The 17,273-nt window shown below is 38.8% G+C and overlaps 1 protein-coding gene across 4 annotated transcripts in view; it reads right to left on the bottom strand.

Annotated features, from left to right (window-relative positions):
* MAP3K1 (mitogen-activated protein kinase kinase kinase 1) overlaps nt 1-17,273 on the bottom strand; it is a 77,771-nt gene that overhangs the window by 50,663 nt on the left and 9,835 nt on the right. The window contains exon 1 of one of the 4 annotated variants that reach the window (XM_019648217.1): nt 12,720-12,805. The exons of the other annotated variants lie outside the window; for them this stretch is intronic. The gene's annotated coding sequence lies outside the window, so the exon portion shown is untranslated. Of the gene's footprint in view, nt 1-12,719; nt 12,806-17,273 lie in introns of those variants that run through there. 4 annotated transcript variants of the gene reach the window in all.

Raw genomic sequence — 17,273 nt, 5'->3', positions numbered from 1 at the left:
CCCATGGCAACCCACTGCAGCAGGGGCTGCAGCCTAAGCCGTCGCCGGGGACTCCCAGCAGCCCAGCTCCAGGTTGAGCTGTTGTTCACCATCTTAGCTGTAGAGGGCAGTGTCACTGGCCTTCATATGTGGGATCCGAACCAGGGCCCTCTGGTGTCTCAAGCCAGCTCTTAACCAACACGCCACTCGGTCGGCCCAATACAGATATTTTATAGGGAGTGAGTTCTAATACCTTACGCTATATGTATTTTTTGTTTTTTACTTGAGGATTTTAATAAAAAATATCCTGCAGTGGGCTGTACAATTAATCTGTCGACATCAGCAAGTGTAAATCAATCTAGCATATAGTCTACCTCCTTTCAAAAAAGTCACTTTCTACTTGCACAGTCTAATAAACAAGTAGAAAAAGCTGGAGAAGATTGCTGATGCCTAGCAATGAACTACGTCAAAACACCACAAATGTGTCAATAAATTACAAATAATGGTCATGTAAAATTCTCAAATAAAATCTTTTAATTTTGATAGTAGTGTGTTTGCTAGTGTTCACGTTCTCAACCTTTCACTGGTGAGACAATATCTTTAAGAACTACAGAAAAGTACCACGTGGGTTATTCTGAAGTAGGTATTTGGATTTGCAACTCAGGGATTTCCCAAAATGACCTAGGGCCAAGTTGTGATCAAACAATCTCTGCATTAATATTATCCCCTAGGAGACTGAGATGTTCCCAGGAGATCTTGACCAATGAAAGATGTATGTTCCTCAATCCCCTTCAATTATTCCTTGGAATAATTTCTTCCCAGCTATGTGCTCACCTGCTCCTACTCACTGAGTGTCAATATAGCCATCGTAAAACAAAACAAGACAAAAAAAACCTCTGGGCCAGTTGAGTACATTAAAACAGTGGAAAGGTTTGGAACTTGCAAAGTGCTGTATCAAGCTTATGTTTAGATATTGTTTCTACAACTGGTTTTGCAGGCACAAACTCTCTCTACGAATACTAGCCATCCTAGTTAATCCAGTGGGAGATGGGATCAGGAATGAACCTAATGTCTTCGGTAACTATCTGGCATAAGCTACCTACTGGAATTAACTATCACACAGAGTTGGAGAACTAAGAATTCAAAATGAAACAACATTCTAGGATTGGAATGGGAGGGAAGGAAAAAAAATCTTCATTCAATAGGTGGCACTCTTTCCTTAAAGATGTAATTTAGGAGAATATTAATATCAAAGATGGCATCTGCCAACTAATCACTTGAAAAAGGCACATTAATTCTGACATCCTGTCCTAAAATATAGTCTCAATCATTTACTTTCTACCTAAATAATGTCTTTCTCATTTCAGTGGAATTCTGGAGGTGTTCATAAATGTTAATTTCTTTTCACTATACCAAAAGCTACAATTTAGTAGAACCAAATAATTTCATTTATTTTAAACTGGCAGGTTTTGACTTATGACTTAGCTTGGTATATGCTTCAAAAGACACTGATCACAACCATTCTCTAATTTTAATGAATTCAGTTATAAATAATATGAATGGAAATGGGGCAGATAACAGTACCTGTTACATAGACACTATATTATTGCATTATTTCTGTTTTAAAATATGACAAACTCTTTTTCACAAGCATGCATGTGAATATTCTTTTTACCTAGAAAAACTCTTAACTCAATTCGTTATTCTGGCTGACACAAAACCCAAAACTTCTCACTTGAAAGATGAAAACAAAGCTGACAATAAAATGTGAGTTTATCTAGTATACACAGAAGCAAAAAATAAAAATAAAATTTGTCTAGTTTTCCTTAGGCATATCTCTCTGGATCTTAATACCCTGTAGTTCTAGCTCATCACTCAAGTTCTAGAGTCATCCCTTACTTGGAGAAACCATCAGAGATGCTGCCTTCAGCCTCCTCCACTAGACACAGCCCCTCTAAAACTCAATGGAGTGGGGGAGGGCTTCCTCTGTCCCCACCCAGCTAATAGTACTCTGTTATAATGGCCTCTTACTTATCTGTCTCCAACACTTGACTGAGATCCTTGAGGGCAGAAATGGGTCTTGACGTTATGTCCCTTGCCCTAGCAGAAAGCTTGGCAAATGGGAGGTACTTAATCTTTTGCCTCGGACTGTATTTTTACTTGAGGACAAGCCTATGTCTTACTCATCTTCCATTCTAACAATACTGACTCTCGAATGCCTGTGTGGTACATGGCAGGCTGTGAGGAAGTAATTAATGCCTTTCCCATATGAGTCTCCAGACCAGAAAGATCTCTAAGATGTAAATAAGCTTCACTAAGGCCTAATGTAAACCAAGTATCCCCCATTAGTTCTAGGGGCACTGAAGAAAGAGAGAAGAGCTGGGAAAACCAGCTGTGGGAAGAGTGACTTATTTTATCCCCAGAAAAACACTAAAAGATGGTCAGTAAAAGAAACTAAGAACCATGAGCCTAGATAGCTAGCTATATTTTGGTTAAAAAAACTTTCCCATAATTTTGGAACTTGTCCATGTCTCTAATTTTGTTAATAGTTGTTGATTTTCCTCTGGTTAATAGAAAAAGTCCTGAAGAAAACCTCAAACGATTTTGTGCTTGGAAGGGGAGAGGAAAAAGCCATGAGGCTACATCCTATTAGGAAGCAAATTAGGAAGAAAGGGAACTAGCTAAGGGGGTTAATGAATGGGGCGTGTCCAGGTCAGAGGCAATGCTAGAACCCCAAACCCAGACTCCTCAAACCTAGATTTTCCTAGTTTGGGAATGGGGATACAGCTGGCAGAATGCATTTGAAACCACAGCATAAGAATTAAAAATAGAGCATCTATTTCTAGAATGTCAATTTTTTTCCCAACATCTGGGAGAGGGGTGCACTGATAGTTCTGTGTTAAAAATACAATTATGACTAAAATATAAAATTAGAATAAATTAAGGTAAACATGAGACTAGGACCTTGAATCAATTTTGTTCCTTGTCCCAAGTAAGCGTTCCCAGGGTGGCAGGCTGCACAGGATGTTCCTGGGTCCTCTCTCTTCAACAGAAGTTTGCTGAATGGATGGCCAAAATGTTCACCAATAAGCTAAAGCAGCTGTTCTCAACAACTTCCCATCACAATTTGATGTTCACATACACAAAATATGACAAAACTTCAAAAAATTGTTTGGGGGACATAATTTATCAACGGCACAACAATTAGCCATATATAAGTAACAAGTCACCCTCTACACCTGAGGCAGAGACAAGGTAAACAGCATAACTGCTAAGTATTAGCCATATTTTTACCATCATAGAAAGCCTATTAGCTATACAAGATAATAATATTTAGGTATTTCTAAATAAGCCCTAAATTATTTTTCTAAAAACAAATCATTTTAAAACTTTGATAGTTTATTATTACCAAGGAAGTACTCATGGATCCCAGGTGTTGCCACACCTACACCTTCAGCAACAAAATCTAACTGGCTACCAGTCAGGTACACATGCCGATCCAGATAAAATGGGACGGGGACAGTATTTCTATGAGGTTACTACCTGTGGCACTTAGGAAGAGGGCAGAGAAATGCAAGAGCCATCCGGAGGGCTTGGACAGGAAGCAATCCTCTGAATACTTGGGGCAGGAAGATCAACTTTAAAAAGAAGTATTCACGTCATCCTCAGGGAAGCCCATCGAACATGGAAAAAAGAATGTGCAAGTAGAAACCATAAAATGGGTCCCAAGCACACTTACAACCATGTTTCTATTAGAACATAATCTCTCTGAGAGCAGGGATTTTTGTCTGTTTCATCATCGCTGCTTTCCTGATGCCTGGCATATAGCCAATTCTTAGTAAGTTTGTTGAATGAATGTTTTGTTACACTATGAGCTGTAATGATTTAAACACAGAGAAAACTCCTATCTACATATTTTGTAACCATGGCAAACTTAATCACAGACCTGCTTGCTACTCACCATCAGTCAAATGCCTTCCAACTCTCCTCCTTGAAAAATGTGTCAGAAAATCACACTCACTACTTTAACAATAAAACCTCCTTTCTTTGCTCCGTCTCTTCTTGCCTTAAAACAAAAACAAGCCAAACTAACCTGAAGATGCTTCTGTGCTTTTGTAAATTCTTGGGCTTCCACTTCTCCCAAGCTCCGTCCTCCTCCAACTTCTCAAGAGGCACCTGTGCTTCCTCACAGCCCTGTCATGCCTTAAGGAAGCACCGTGGCTCTGACACCATCACTCCACTAAAACTGCTGGTCTTGAGACAGTCACTGCTGCCCTTGCATTCCTTGCCTAGCGGCATCGCTACTGCTGATCATTTTCTCGTTGGACAAAGTCCTCTCCTCTGCCTTGCCAGCATCATCTGTCTTGCAATGTCTCAGGCTCCTCTGCAGTTCTCTGCTGTCTTCCAGGAAATCCTGGCATTCCTCAGAGGGAGGAATCCGAGCTAGAATTTCTCCACTACCTTTTCAGAGGTATGGACATGAACCTGGGCCTACCTGCCCATCAAGGAATTCAAACTGCCCACAGGAACTCCCCATTCCTCAATCCCCAGCAATTGTGAAAGATTCTGAGCAACCCAGGGTTCAACTCTGCAAAGGTATCATTAGAGAGAAAAACCTGTGAGAAGCCATGCAACTTCAACTCAAAGCTGGAATTGCTATCAATGTAAAAAAATATAAACTTAAGCATATCTTACTTTCCATAAGTTATTTTCTTAAAAGCTATACATAAAAAAAAATACACATAATCACTTTCATGAATCTGACATTGAAGCATTCTTGATTTTTTTCAGGGGGATGTCAACTCACATTTTTATTAAGAAAACTTTGGTAAAACACAACAGTATTTCTCTTGTCATCTTTTTTCTTCTTTGCCTACACCATTTGTACCCTGAAAGGACAATCAACAGGCAGCATTCAGGAAGCTGTCCCCATACCCAGTGTATACATGAACACTGTCAAGTCCAGGCAGAACCTACAACTACCCTTCAGTTTTCTCCAAGAGTTTCTCATGAAACTAACCTATGGTAATCAATAGCTAGCTAGAGAACACCAGAACTGATTATCTGGGGGAAAACTCAGCTTCTAGCACAGTAGTAGACACATAGTATGTCAGTAAACATACACTGAGTTGAAGTAATAGCGTAAGTTTCCATAAGCAGCACATGGACTGTGTAAGACTAATGGAACAGCAGACACATTACTATTATAAGAAAACAACCTAATGAAATAACAGAAACACAGTTAAGGGCAAAGATATTTATCTTGCCTTGAAGGAGATTTTGGTTTTACGTGAATTAATTTTCTATAATTAAACTCAAAGATAATCTCCTTTGTTTGTCGGGGAGGCATACAGTCAGGAAGATTACTGAATTCTCTGAGCCACTAGGCTCTTAATTATCAAAGATGCCCGCTGAACACAAAATAAAGATCCCATGTTTAGTAGGCAGTCATTCATTAACTTATATTACCAGTAGAGAATAAACATCAATGAGAATACCTGAAGTTCATTTAGGCACAAGTCTATAGTGAATGTTGGCCTTAGGTATTATCTACACTCAAGCAGTAAACATGCACAACTTACAATTAAAACACACCAACTAGGGCCGGCCAACTGGCACACTGGTTAAGAGTTGGCTTGGGACACCAGCTTTGAGCATCAGGGCCCCGGTTCGGAACCCACATGAGGGCCAGTGACCCTGAACCTTCTACAGCTAAGATGGTGAACAGCAGCTCGACCTGGAGCTGGGCTGCCGTGAGTCGCCGGTGATGGCGTAGGCTGCAGTGAGCTACTGTGAGCGGCTGGCAGCCAGTGCGAGCTGCTGTGAACCTCCATGAGTGTCCATCCAATGGCTGGTGACCGACCTGCCTCACCCGGGAAGAGCGCAATAATAATACCAACATGGGCCAATGAAGCGACGTCCTCCACAACTAGACTGAAGAACAAAAGGACAACAACTTGTCTGTTCCCCTTCCCCGATTCCCCAATAAAATCTTTAAAAACAACAACAACAAAAAAAAACACCAACTAAAAGAATGCCGAAGTCTGAACTGAGCTTTAATTTAAAACCACTGGAAATGAAAACTAGTTTTTTGGGTTTTTTTCAGGATCCATTTATAAAGAACTCTAATAGCTATGTCTGGTTGTAAAGAAATAAATTTCAAAATGCCTGAGGTACCCAAGGCAACTACCTCGAGCATGCACAAGGGCACAGGTATGAGTTGAGGAGACGCACAAAGGGAGTGTGTCTATACAGAGCAGAGGGTCAGTTTCCACTCGGCCTCCCGCTACTTCACTGGTTGGGGAGGCCACCTCACTTTTCTAAGCTATTCACACCAACTGTAGAATGGGAATGCTGCCTGTGTAACAGGGTGAGGGTGAGACAAAGTCTGTGCAAGCATTCTGTAAAGGATGAAGGCTCCCCAAGTGCTAACAGTACACTTTTAATGCACATGCACTCCAAACACATCTCCCATTCTGCTGCGCATTAAGGAAATTCAACTATATTTGCAACCTAAAGCCTACTCTCTTTTCTGGCACAGTAAACAGACTTGAGGTCTAAATTTATTTGCTTATAATTGGCGTTATTTTATAACAACTTCATGTAACAATGAAAAATGTTAAAATGTTTCGCTGATGCTTCCTGTATATTTTGGAAAATCTAAACATAATTTAAAAAGTTATCACTAGGTATGACTTTTACTTCAATAAAAGCCAAGACAAGAAAATGAATAACAGATCATGAAATGTGTGCTCTGATGTAACTCAAACCCATCTCCTGATATAAAAAAATATGAAAGTATGCATAAAAGATTATCATAAAGGTTAAGAGTACAGTCTTGGAGTCGAACTGCCAGGGTTCATATCCAGGCTTCACTACCCATCAGCGGCCAAGTTACCTCACCTCTCAGAAGGTCTGCATTCTCATTTGTAAAATGTGAATAAAAATGCACTTACTTCACAGGGATGGTACAAGGCTTACATGAGACAAGCTATATAATGCACCCAAGGTACCAGGCTCAGAGGAAGTTCACTGTTATTGCTATTTCCAATAAGCTAGCACAGCAGGGGGATACTGCTGAATGAGAACAAATGGAGCTGAACTAGGCATGGGCTACCCCAGTCCTGCAATGAGCTGCAGTGCTCCTGACAATGACGGAAACTTTCTATTGCCACTCTGATACTCAGAGTCAGAAGGTTGTACTTCTGAATTCTAAAATGCTGTAACCTCAAGTCCTAATGCTTTATTTTTACCCTTTGAAAGCACTTTCACATCCATCATCTCATTTTATCCTCTCAAATTCTGGAAGTAGGAGAGGTATCATTATTTCTAGTTCACAGATGAGAACAATCAAACTCCAAGTTAAAGTAACTTTACTCAGTGTCCTGTAGAGGTAGTAGGACAGTACTGGGGACAGCCCTGATGAGCCTGAGCAAAGGCTAACACTTACGCTACCAGAGGAAGCAGTTCAAGAGCAGGTTAAATTCCTTTCAACTAAAGACAGCTGGCAATTCTCTAGCCAACAGCTTCAGGAAGAAAGAAGGAATTACATGTCTGTAAGGAACTCTTGCATATGAACTGCAATTTGATTAGGCTTTTCATTTTACTGAAACAGTAAAGGAAACTAAGTTTTGCATCAGAATAATTTTGATTTTCAAAGTATTATCCACATTGTCTCACTTCTTGACTCCTAAGAGGTCAAAGAATTCTCAGGAATTCACCTGTTTGTAATTTTTTTCATTAGTCCTACAAAAGCAATCACAGCTATCTTGAAATAGACTAGAATGTTCAAGTTTTATTTTTTTTAAGTTTAAAAAAGTTTTAAGAGAGAGAAACAGTCAATGATTACAAACACCATTTTTAAATAAGCACAGAAGTTAACATGCTACCAATTTTTTGAAATGGCAGTCTAAAGGCCCACCTGGTAGTAACCTGATTAAACTTCATTTATAAAATTATTAGGAAAACATTAAGTTACAAATCAGGGGTTAAAAAAAATGTAAGCCTAGGTCTTTCGTGGTCCATCTTCCTCTCTCAAAGTCTACCTACCTTCAAAGAAGCCTGATTAGTTTTTGCAGTTCACTGGTTCTAGGGATTGATTCTAGCCACAGCCACTGCTACCACCACCAGCAACCCTTTCTGCTCTCCATTCCACTCTTGGTCTGGTCTCCAAAAAGTGTCCCACTGGCTGCTTCTATGCTCCAGCAGGCAAGAATAGGTCACTATTCTTTTGAGCAAGACTTACTCAGGAGGAGGAGTTCTTAGTGGTATCTGAAATGATCTGTGCCAGGGAGTCTACCCTGGCTTCAGCAGCATCATAGAAGCCAATCCCTGTGTTGCCCAGGATCCAAGGTAAGACCTAGCAATGTTTCACTTCCCAGACTTAAAGGAGAGACTCCAAAATACCAGGGGTGCCAAAAAAATGTATACACATGACTTGTATTCATCTTTTGTTATTGGTATATATTTAGTATTACAATTTTAATACAGTTTTTTCCTTTCTTAAATGTGTATACATTTTTTTGGCACCCTCATAGTGACTGAGCCACAAGGCAGAATCTGAAAGCCACAGCAGCTAAGAGTGCTGACATCACCATTTCCCCCATGACAATCACAGGTGACAGACACATACTCCTAGAGGAGTTAGTGATGGCGGCCACATCTCTACAGTGACCACAGTCTCTGAACCTCAAATTCACACACATGGTCCTAAAAAAAAATTAAAAAAAATTATTCCATTTTGATGGGTAAAAGAGTTGTGGAAGACGGAGCTTAAATTATGAAACTTTCAGGGTATTTTCATGGCTTATGGAAGATAGAATATTGTATTTAAAAAGATTTGACACATGTGGCCAATATATTCCTGAAGCAGAAACTTTTTACAAAACATTAGAAACTATTAACAATGTTTTTAATGTAGGCAGTCTCCCCATAGTACACTAAAAAGAAAAAAATCAATCCTACGTTACATACTAAAAAATCAATAACTGATGTCTTTGGCCTAACTTTGGTGATATTTAAGAACTCCGGCTTTGGCCAATATAAAATGTAGCTCATGTGCTCTATATTCACATGAAATGATACTGGGGCAAAGGTAACTGAATAGTATGAGGACAGATAGTTAGCTTAGGAATTCAAGTAAGGTAAAGATAATCCAAAGTGTAAAGCAGATTTGATCACAAATGCAAATCCTATCAATGCTCAATAAATGATTTATAAAATGAGATTTATTTTTAATAAAGAACTGAGAAATACAGAAAAATGCGTGAGTGCACTGGCACTATGGGAATCTTGCTATAGCACAGATTTCAGTTAAGTAGCTTAGTGAACACCTTGTAACAGCAAGTCCCAGAATAATTTGCTAGCATGTAGTCAAAAGACAGCACTGTAGCAAGACCTGTGTGTGTATTGGGGGAGTGTGTGTGTGTGTGTGTGTGTGTGTGTGTGTGGGGAGACGCATGTGTATGTGTTGGTGGGTGGTGGTAAGAAACAAACAGAACTCAGAGAAAACAATTTCACCTAGGCTCAGTGTATGGCCAGCCATATGCTCTACTTAGATAAGGAAGTTCTACTAATTTATGTTTAGTAATTAAAATCCGTAACATCCAGCATTTTGAATAAATTTCAAGAAGAATAAAGCATTACCTTTCACAATGTAATTCTGAACACATTTCTTTAGCAAGTTGCTGCATTTAGAGATATGCTGACTTCAGACACTAATGGTTTTATATCTTATCACCAAAACTTGGCCCAGGAAGTAAGAAAGAGAAGAGAAAGGGAGAAGTTCTTGAGCATAAACCTTTTCTCTTTGATGCCAAAACTGCCTTTGTGGACCCAAGCCCAAAAAGGGAAGGCTTTGTTCTTGTGTGTCTTTGGCACTATTTACAACTCTCCTAGCAAATCCTCTTGCAGTGAAGGGAATGTTCTACTATCCACTTATAAAACTGTAGGATGATTTCAGTTAGTATTGTATAAACGATAGTCTAGCTGCTAGCCTTATTTATTGCAGACAAAACCTATAGCCAGTTATCACAACCAGTCACAATAGGCCAGAAGAAGGGTGCGCTAAGGCAATCAAGACTCAAAAGGACTTTGTTCTACTTCTTATCACAGCCTTGTCTGGAAATCGTACACTGGTTAGCATGTAGTAAGTGCTCGCAAGTATCTGAATATCTGATCACAACAATACGAACTAGGGAACTGCATGGATTGTGACAGAAGCAGGAAGGGTCAACTATTCTTCACTGCCGGGAATCTAAGACAAACAGGAACTACTGCTGGATGGCCATGTGCTCAGCAATGAATTTCAGCAGCTTCAGTTCTGTGTGAATATGCTTCAAGTTGGTGCAGTCACATGCTTAAAAGTTAAAAAGTCTTATTCCAAATCTACTGGAAAGTCAAAATTTTCTAGAACTGGAGTTCTACATTATTAGATTAAAAAGAAAAAAAAAGATTCATAATAAAATTCATACTTTACAGTAATTGCCAACTCTGTCCAAATTATGAGAAAAGAACCCCAAAATATAATTAAATCTGAAGTTTCACAATTAGGAAACAATATAACTATCACTGAACAATCTAAACAATGTATTTTATATGTACATTTGTATATAAAGTAAAAAAGTCTATATACACATATGTATTTATGAAAAGGTCTTTATAAACATCGGAAAAGACAAAGGATTCCCTTGCTTATTAGAGGTTATCTATGGGGAATGTCTCTTCCTTATACAATTAAAGTTGAGGGGAAAAAAAGCATAGATTTTAATGGTAAAGTTACCAAAAAGTAGATTTAAAGGTTTTTTTTTTTTTTTTAAGATTTTATTGGGGAATTGGGGAAGGGGAACAGACAAGTTGCTGTCCGTTTGTTCTTCAGTCTAGTTGTGGAGGATGTCACTTCACTGGCCCATATTGGTGATCATTGTGCTCTTCCCAGGTGAGGCAGTTGCTTGCCGGCCACTGGACAGCTGCTTACGGTGGCTCACGGCAGCTCATGAAAGCGCACGCCAGTTACCGGCCAGCTCCACTGCAGTCTACGCCATTGCTGGCGAATCACAGCATCCCAGCTCCAGGTCAAGCTGTTGTTCACCATCTTAGCTGTAGAAGGCGCAGCGTCACTGGCCCTGATGTTGGATCTGAACTGGGGCTCTGCTGCTCAGAGCTGGCATCCCAAGCCAACTCCTAACCAACGGTGCCACTCGGCCAGCCCAGATTTATAGTTTTTTAAAAATTGTTCTCTGAGCATATTTACTAAACACAAACATGTTAACAACTTTGATCTAATTTATTTTCTCCACTTTGCAAAATACTATTCTCCCAGCAGTTATGTTTCTTAAAAAAAATAGGTTTTTTTGCATTATTTAATGTCAGTTAACAAAAAATGATTTCTCTTTTTTCTGAACCTTCATTGCTTTTCATCTGTACTTTTCCTTATGGTTGGTACCCAGGTTTAAAATTCCAAGAGTTTACAAGTTCGAAAAATTATAACTGCTGTTTCAATAAATACAACTACATCTAGCCACAAGAAATAATTTTCAAATTAAATTTTTGGAAAGGTGCTAGAGCTGGAAGGGACCCAAGAAATTATGTAAGCCAGCCTCTTCTTTTCACAGATGAGAAAATGAGACTCAGGAGACTGGCATTAGGTCCTCACAAAGTGATGAGAACCCTGATCTATGTGATGCTTTATCCCACATCACAGTTTTGAAAGTTGCAGTTTTCCATTACTCTTGTAAATCATTTCAAAATAATGGGGAAAAATAAATTGCTCTCCAAATGATGCATAATCTGTACAAAATGCCTTTGCTAACTAATGGTAACTAGTAAATTAACCATGAGTCTTAATCTCATCATCTGTACAGCTTTAAGGAGTGAGTCTTCATAGTTACTTGCAGTGAGATCAGTGATAGTTCATGTTTACTGAGTACTTTTCTGGGTCAAGAATTGAGCTTCATTATTTCATTTAATCACCACCACTCACCCCATTTTCTATATGAGACATGTGAGGTTCGGAGAAGTTAAGTGCCTTCCCTGGAGTCTAACAACAGTAGTAGCTAACAGGTCTAATGCCTAGGGCCCAGGTTCCTTACCAAGACACTGTGCTGTCTCTGAAATGTAAACACTGCAGTTCCAAAACCACATTTAGGACCAGTAGATGGAATTCATTTTGCATGAGAACATTTCCCGATCTGTGAACCTCTGAAACTGTGGGGAGCTGTTGGAAGTGCAAGAACCATAGCTCCCAGACTTGTGGCCTCAGACTGTCTTGCACTGGCTCTGATGTAACTAACTCCTTCTTTGGGCCTCCTGACCCACTTCCTAGTGCACTGTGGTTACCTGTCATACTACAAAGGCTTTTTATTTTGTCCTAAGCACGGAGATCTAAGGATTGGCCAGTGGGAGCAATAAGGAGAAAGAAAGCCCTGCATGTTCTCTGGCCAGGGCCAGATTTCTGAGTCCCATCTGCACCCTGCTTTCTACCCACAGGAAGCTACCTGAACTACACTTGCAGCTTTCAGATCAGCACTGGTCTTGCGGGGGGAAGGAGCGGGGGCTGTGTAAGCTCTCTACACACCCCCAGGCCACGAAACTTCCCTGCAAGTCCCTTTCACCTGTCTAACTCCTCTGCATTCTTCAGAACTTGGCAGGGACTTCCCATTTCCCAGGAAACACTCCGTGCATCTCCCTCACCCTCAGCTAACTGAGGCCAGCACCACCCTTATCATCAGGTAGACTATTACCTTGTTAAACTCCTTCACAGGCTTCCTCCCTGCTCGGTCCCCAGCTCCTTGGTGCCTGGCTCACAGCAGTCACTCAGAGTGTTCTTGAAGGCATGGCCTCTGCCCGTGTCTGGAGAGATGACAGCGCTGACAATAGGCATTCATTCACCTTGGCATGTTTACTACTCTGTCCGTAGACCAGACAAAAAGAGATCTGAAATGACCCCACATCTGATGTGCTTGTTTTCCTACAACCCACCAGTTCCCTGGGACCTTGTCTACCTACGGAGGCCAGGCAGCTGATATAAAACTTGTGATGGAAATGCTCAGGCCACAAGCAAGCTCTGTGCTTGAAGCATTTGAGCATGTTTGTTCTCTGAGTTGAGGTGGTCTTGGATTATTCTCAATGATAGCAATACATTGCTTGGCACCAAAATATGTTCCTGAGACTGCATCTCTTTGAAATTTTAACACAATAGGAAAATCTGGTTCACTTTACAATAATGTATACTTTACCAAAAACTCTTTGTAAACACTTATTCAGTAAGACCTAACTGCATATGTGATGACAGAGGAAAACCTAAAAAGGTTTAAAAGTGGCAAATTTAACTCAGATACTGAGGAATTTTAAACCCAAGAGTTCAGCAGAATTCAGAATACAGTACTGATGTCTGCAAATAGTCACATTTATATTTATAGAATACCAATAATTCTTTATTGCAAAGGGGATAAAACCATATTAAAAATATCGCGCAGCAGAGACAAAATGGGTATTCTAGATAGAGTGACAGCATTTAGTACGCTGAGTAAAAAGGAGGGCAAATTGGAGGAACAAACATGAACATGGCACCAAATGACTGGAGCGGGGTGTTCTGGATGCAGGAGCTGAGAGGAGAGCACAGGTGATCACAACAAGGGGCTTCTGAGCTACACGGAAGAATCTGGACTGGATTCTGAGGATGAAGAAATTTCATGGACAGAAGTGTCAAGATCAGACCAGCACTGTAGAAACCTCACTTTAACTGCAGCATCGAGAAAAGACAGAGAAGGACATGTCCAAAAGCAGGAGGCTGGTTAGAAGGAGGCCTTGCAAGCAAGAACTGGATGAGGTGACAGTAGCCTGACCCTGGATTAGCAGCTGTGGGGGTGGATTCCAAGGCGAGCAGATAAGTGGCAACAATAGAACTGGAGACTGATTGGACGCCTGAGGGTGAGAAAGCCAGAGGAGTAAGAGCAGAGCAATTTGGGAGATGGTGTCAGGGATGACTGATGGGCACCCAACCAGATCTGAGGGGAGGATGGAGAGGCTGGGGAGGAACAGGGATCCAGTTTGGACACTGGCAGAGCTGTACGTCCTGGAGAAACTATTCCAGAGGCAGGTGGATGCATGGTTCTGTCACTGAAACCAAGACATTTTAGGCACCAAAATATCAGTAAGAACAAGTCAGTAAAGACACAGCAATAATCTCCTCATATATCCTTTTCTCTCTCGTCAGTGACTTTCTTTTAATCTTTGTACAAAACTTGAAATGTGGTTATTTAGGAATTTAGGCCCTGGTACCAAGAAAAAGATCAGAAAGAAATGTATTTGGAAACTTCCAAATATTTGAAAATTTGTATGTGATAAGGGAGATAGTTTTAATTAATAAACAGTGCTGGGATACCTAGCCAGTCACTTGAAAAAAATAAATTTAGAGCCCTATTGTTGCCCCTGAAACTTCAGATGAATTAAAAATTAAAGTATTTTTTTTAAAACCTACACAAATACTATTAGAAAACACTGATGAGTTTTTTATAATTTTGCAGTTGGAAATGATAATAGTTATTACTTATATAGTGTTTGTCATTCAGCAAGCATTGTTTTAAGAACTATACAAACACTTTCAGTCCTTACAACTCTGAAGTAGTGTCTTTATTTTATAGTTAAGGAAACTTCAGTGCAAAGAAGTTACACTAGTTGATAATGGTGAAACTGGCTAGAACTCAGCCATCTGTACTCTTAACCACACTACACAGAACTGCCTTTCTAGGCCATTCTGTAAGACCGAAACACAGAAATAATGAAAGGAAAATACCATAATTGAAATCTGTAAGTCATAATACAAAAGTGGAGGAAAACAATTGCAATAAATGTCAGAGCTAATATTCTAATATACAAAGGATGCACACAAATCAATAGGAAAAATGAACAGTTCTCTCCCATGTGTGAAAGGAAATACACAAAAGTCAAATTGTCTACAGACAAGTTGTACAATGATGCTAAAAAGCTAAGAAATGAAAATAAGAAATCATCTTTCACTTTTCAGACTGGCAAAAATTAAGGACTGATGATATCCAAGGTTGGCAAGAATGTGGGGCAACAAACAGGTACTCTCACAAACTGTGAAGTAAAGGTGCAATTTGGCTCTATGAGCAAATTTTTAAATATGCAAGTCCTTTGACTCAGCAATCCACTTCTGAATATTTATTTTACAGAACTAAATGCACAAATATATGAAAACATATCTATCTATCTATACACACACATATTAGTCACTGAAGCTTAATATAACAACCAAAAAACAAACAACATAAATGTCTAAAAATAGGAAACTGATTAATGAGACATCCATATCCATAGGATGGAATACTATGAGTCATTAAACAGACAGCTCTATATGTATCATTAAGATAACTAACAAAATACTGTTAAGAAAAAAACAGATTTTATAGCAGTCTACATGTCTACATAGAACAATCCTTTCTGTTAAGTGATAAAGATACAAATTTTTAAAGTTGTTCTGTTGCTTTCAAAAGGATTGTCAAATCATTTTGTTAATGAAGTTTAATTCTATAAATTCTGAACCCCAGAAACATCATAAACACTTTGTATAACAGCATGGAGGTACCACTGTACCAGAATAATTGAAACATATTCTCCAAATTCAAAATAAATTTAGATTAAAACACTAAAACTTTTTCAGGAATATTAATGTCTACATTAATCTGTCATATCTTTTTAAAAATCCAAAGTTCAATAAAATTAATTTGATTAATTAACCAAGAAGAATTTAAGAATACCAACAGAAATCCAGAAAATAACAAATATAGCCAATTAATGATTTTAAAGCAGAAAAAAAAGAAATGTGAAATGTCTGTTTCAAAACATTTACCACCTTAAGAGTATGTAGACACTAAGAATGTGTTTGCAAGTAGCCATCTTATTAAACCAAAAACCTTGAAGTAATTAATTAACTTGGTCAGTGTTACAAAGCTGGAGTTCACTGCCTGACTCACAGTCTAACTAGGAGAAAAGTCAGTGTATAATGATGGATGGTGATGGTGATTAATTATTTTAAAGATATTGTAGAGTACAAAATGACTCAGGCCAACAAATAAAGCAAAAACAAACACACAAACAAAAAAAAACTTTCCCACATAAACAATCCACAATACATTTTTAATAAGCAGCACCCATTTTATGTAATTCTAAAGAGCACTTTATTCAGTATCATCAAGGCTTCAGGACTACCCTTTTCAGGTAATTTAGACATTTACCACTTTAAGGATCAAAATACTTTCTACAACTATCTTGGATGGAAATCTTTAATATAGTACAAGCTTTCTAACTTTAGTTCACTGAGTAGAGAGAAACACAACCTTGTCATAATGAGCCACAGTCAACATTAAACAAAAAATCATATATAAATTTGATCGTATTCATTTTACAAAGAAAGAAACTGATGCCCAAAAGGTAATGTTGGAAAGTGCTGTGATTTAATAAATTTATAATCTTAGAGGCTATCCAGGTACGTAGAACTAAATGTTCCAACACCAGGTGGCCCCCAACTGCAATGTTTAATGTCTTCTTCTCTCTCTACCTCTCTCTTTTGCTGTCAGGGAACCTGTCTCTTGCTCACACTGCTAGTCCTTCTCATTGGCTGCTTTTAATTGCTGCATGTCAGGGACACCAAATGGATAAGACTGCAAGAATAATATCTTAAATAAGTGTCAGCGAATCCCGAGTGAGTGCCCTTGGAACTCCTGTAAGTGTAAAACAAAGAACTTCAAAGCACAGATTTTGTTACAGGCACTTTGGCGGCTCAGAGCCTTTTTCCCTTACTTCTTAGTGCTAAACCATGTTCTAGATAAGGGAGGCTGCAGGGTTCAGTTACCACCAGTTAAACTTAAAACGTTTTCTGTTATGTGGATTATTGGCTCCTGAAATCTCATGTAGCACTTGCCTTGCAAATCTTTTCTTTAATGCAAATATGAACTACTACTTAGCCCAAGTTGAATTATTATCAATAACAAATTAATAAATTTTGGATGAAGTACGGTTATTAGAACAACAATCCTAAAAGTGTAATGTAAGTTTAGATTACATTGTGAGAACTTGGAAAAAGGAATCATTATATTAATGCATAACAGCTTTATGCATATACTTATTCATATATAGAGGGTGTCAAAAATGTATACATATTTTAAGAAAGGAAAAAACTGTGTGAAAATTGTAATACTTAATATATGCAAATAACAAAAGATGAACAGAAGTCATGTGTATACATTTTTTTGGCACCCCAGGTATTTTCTCTC

Source organism: Hipposideros armiger, unplaced genomic scaffold (assembly GCF_001890085.2).
Source record: "Hipposideros armiger isolate ML-2016 unplaced genomic scaffold, ASM189008v1 scaffold_122, whole genome shotgun sequence".
NCBI classification, from domain to species: Eukaryota; Metazoa; Chordata; class Mammalia; order Chiroptera; family Hipposideridae; genus Hipposideros; species Hipposideros armiger.
This window is presented reverse-complemented; position numbering and strand designations above follow the sequence as displayed.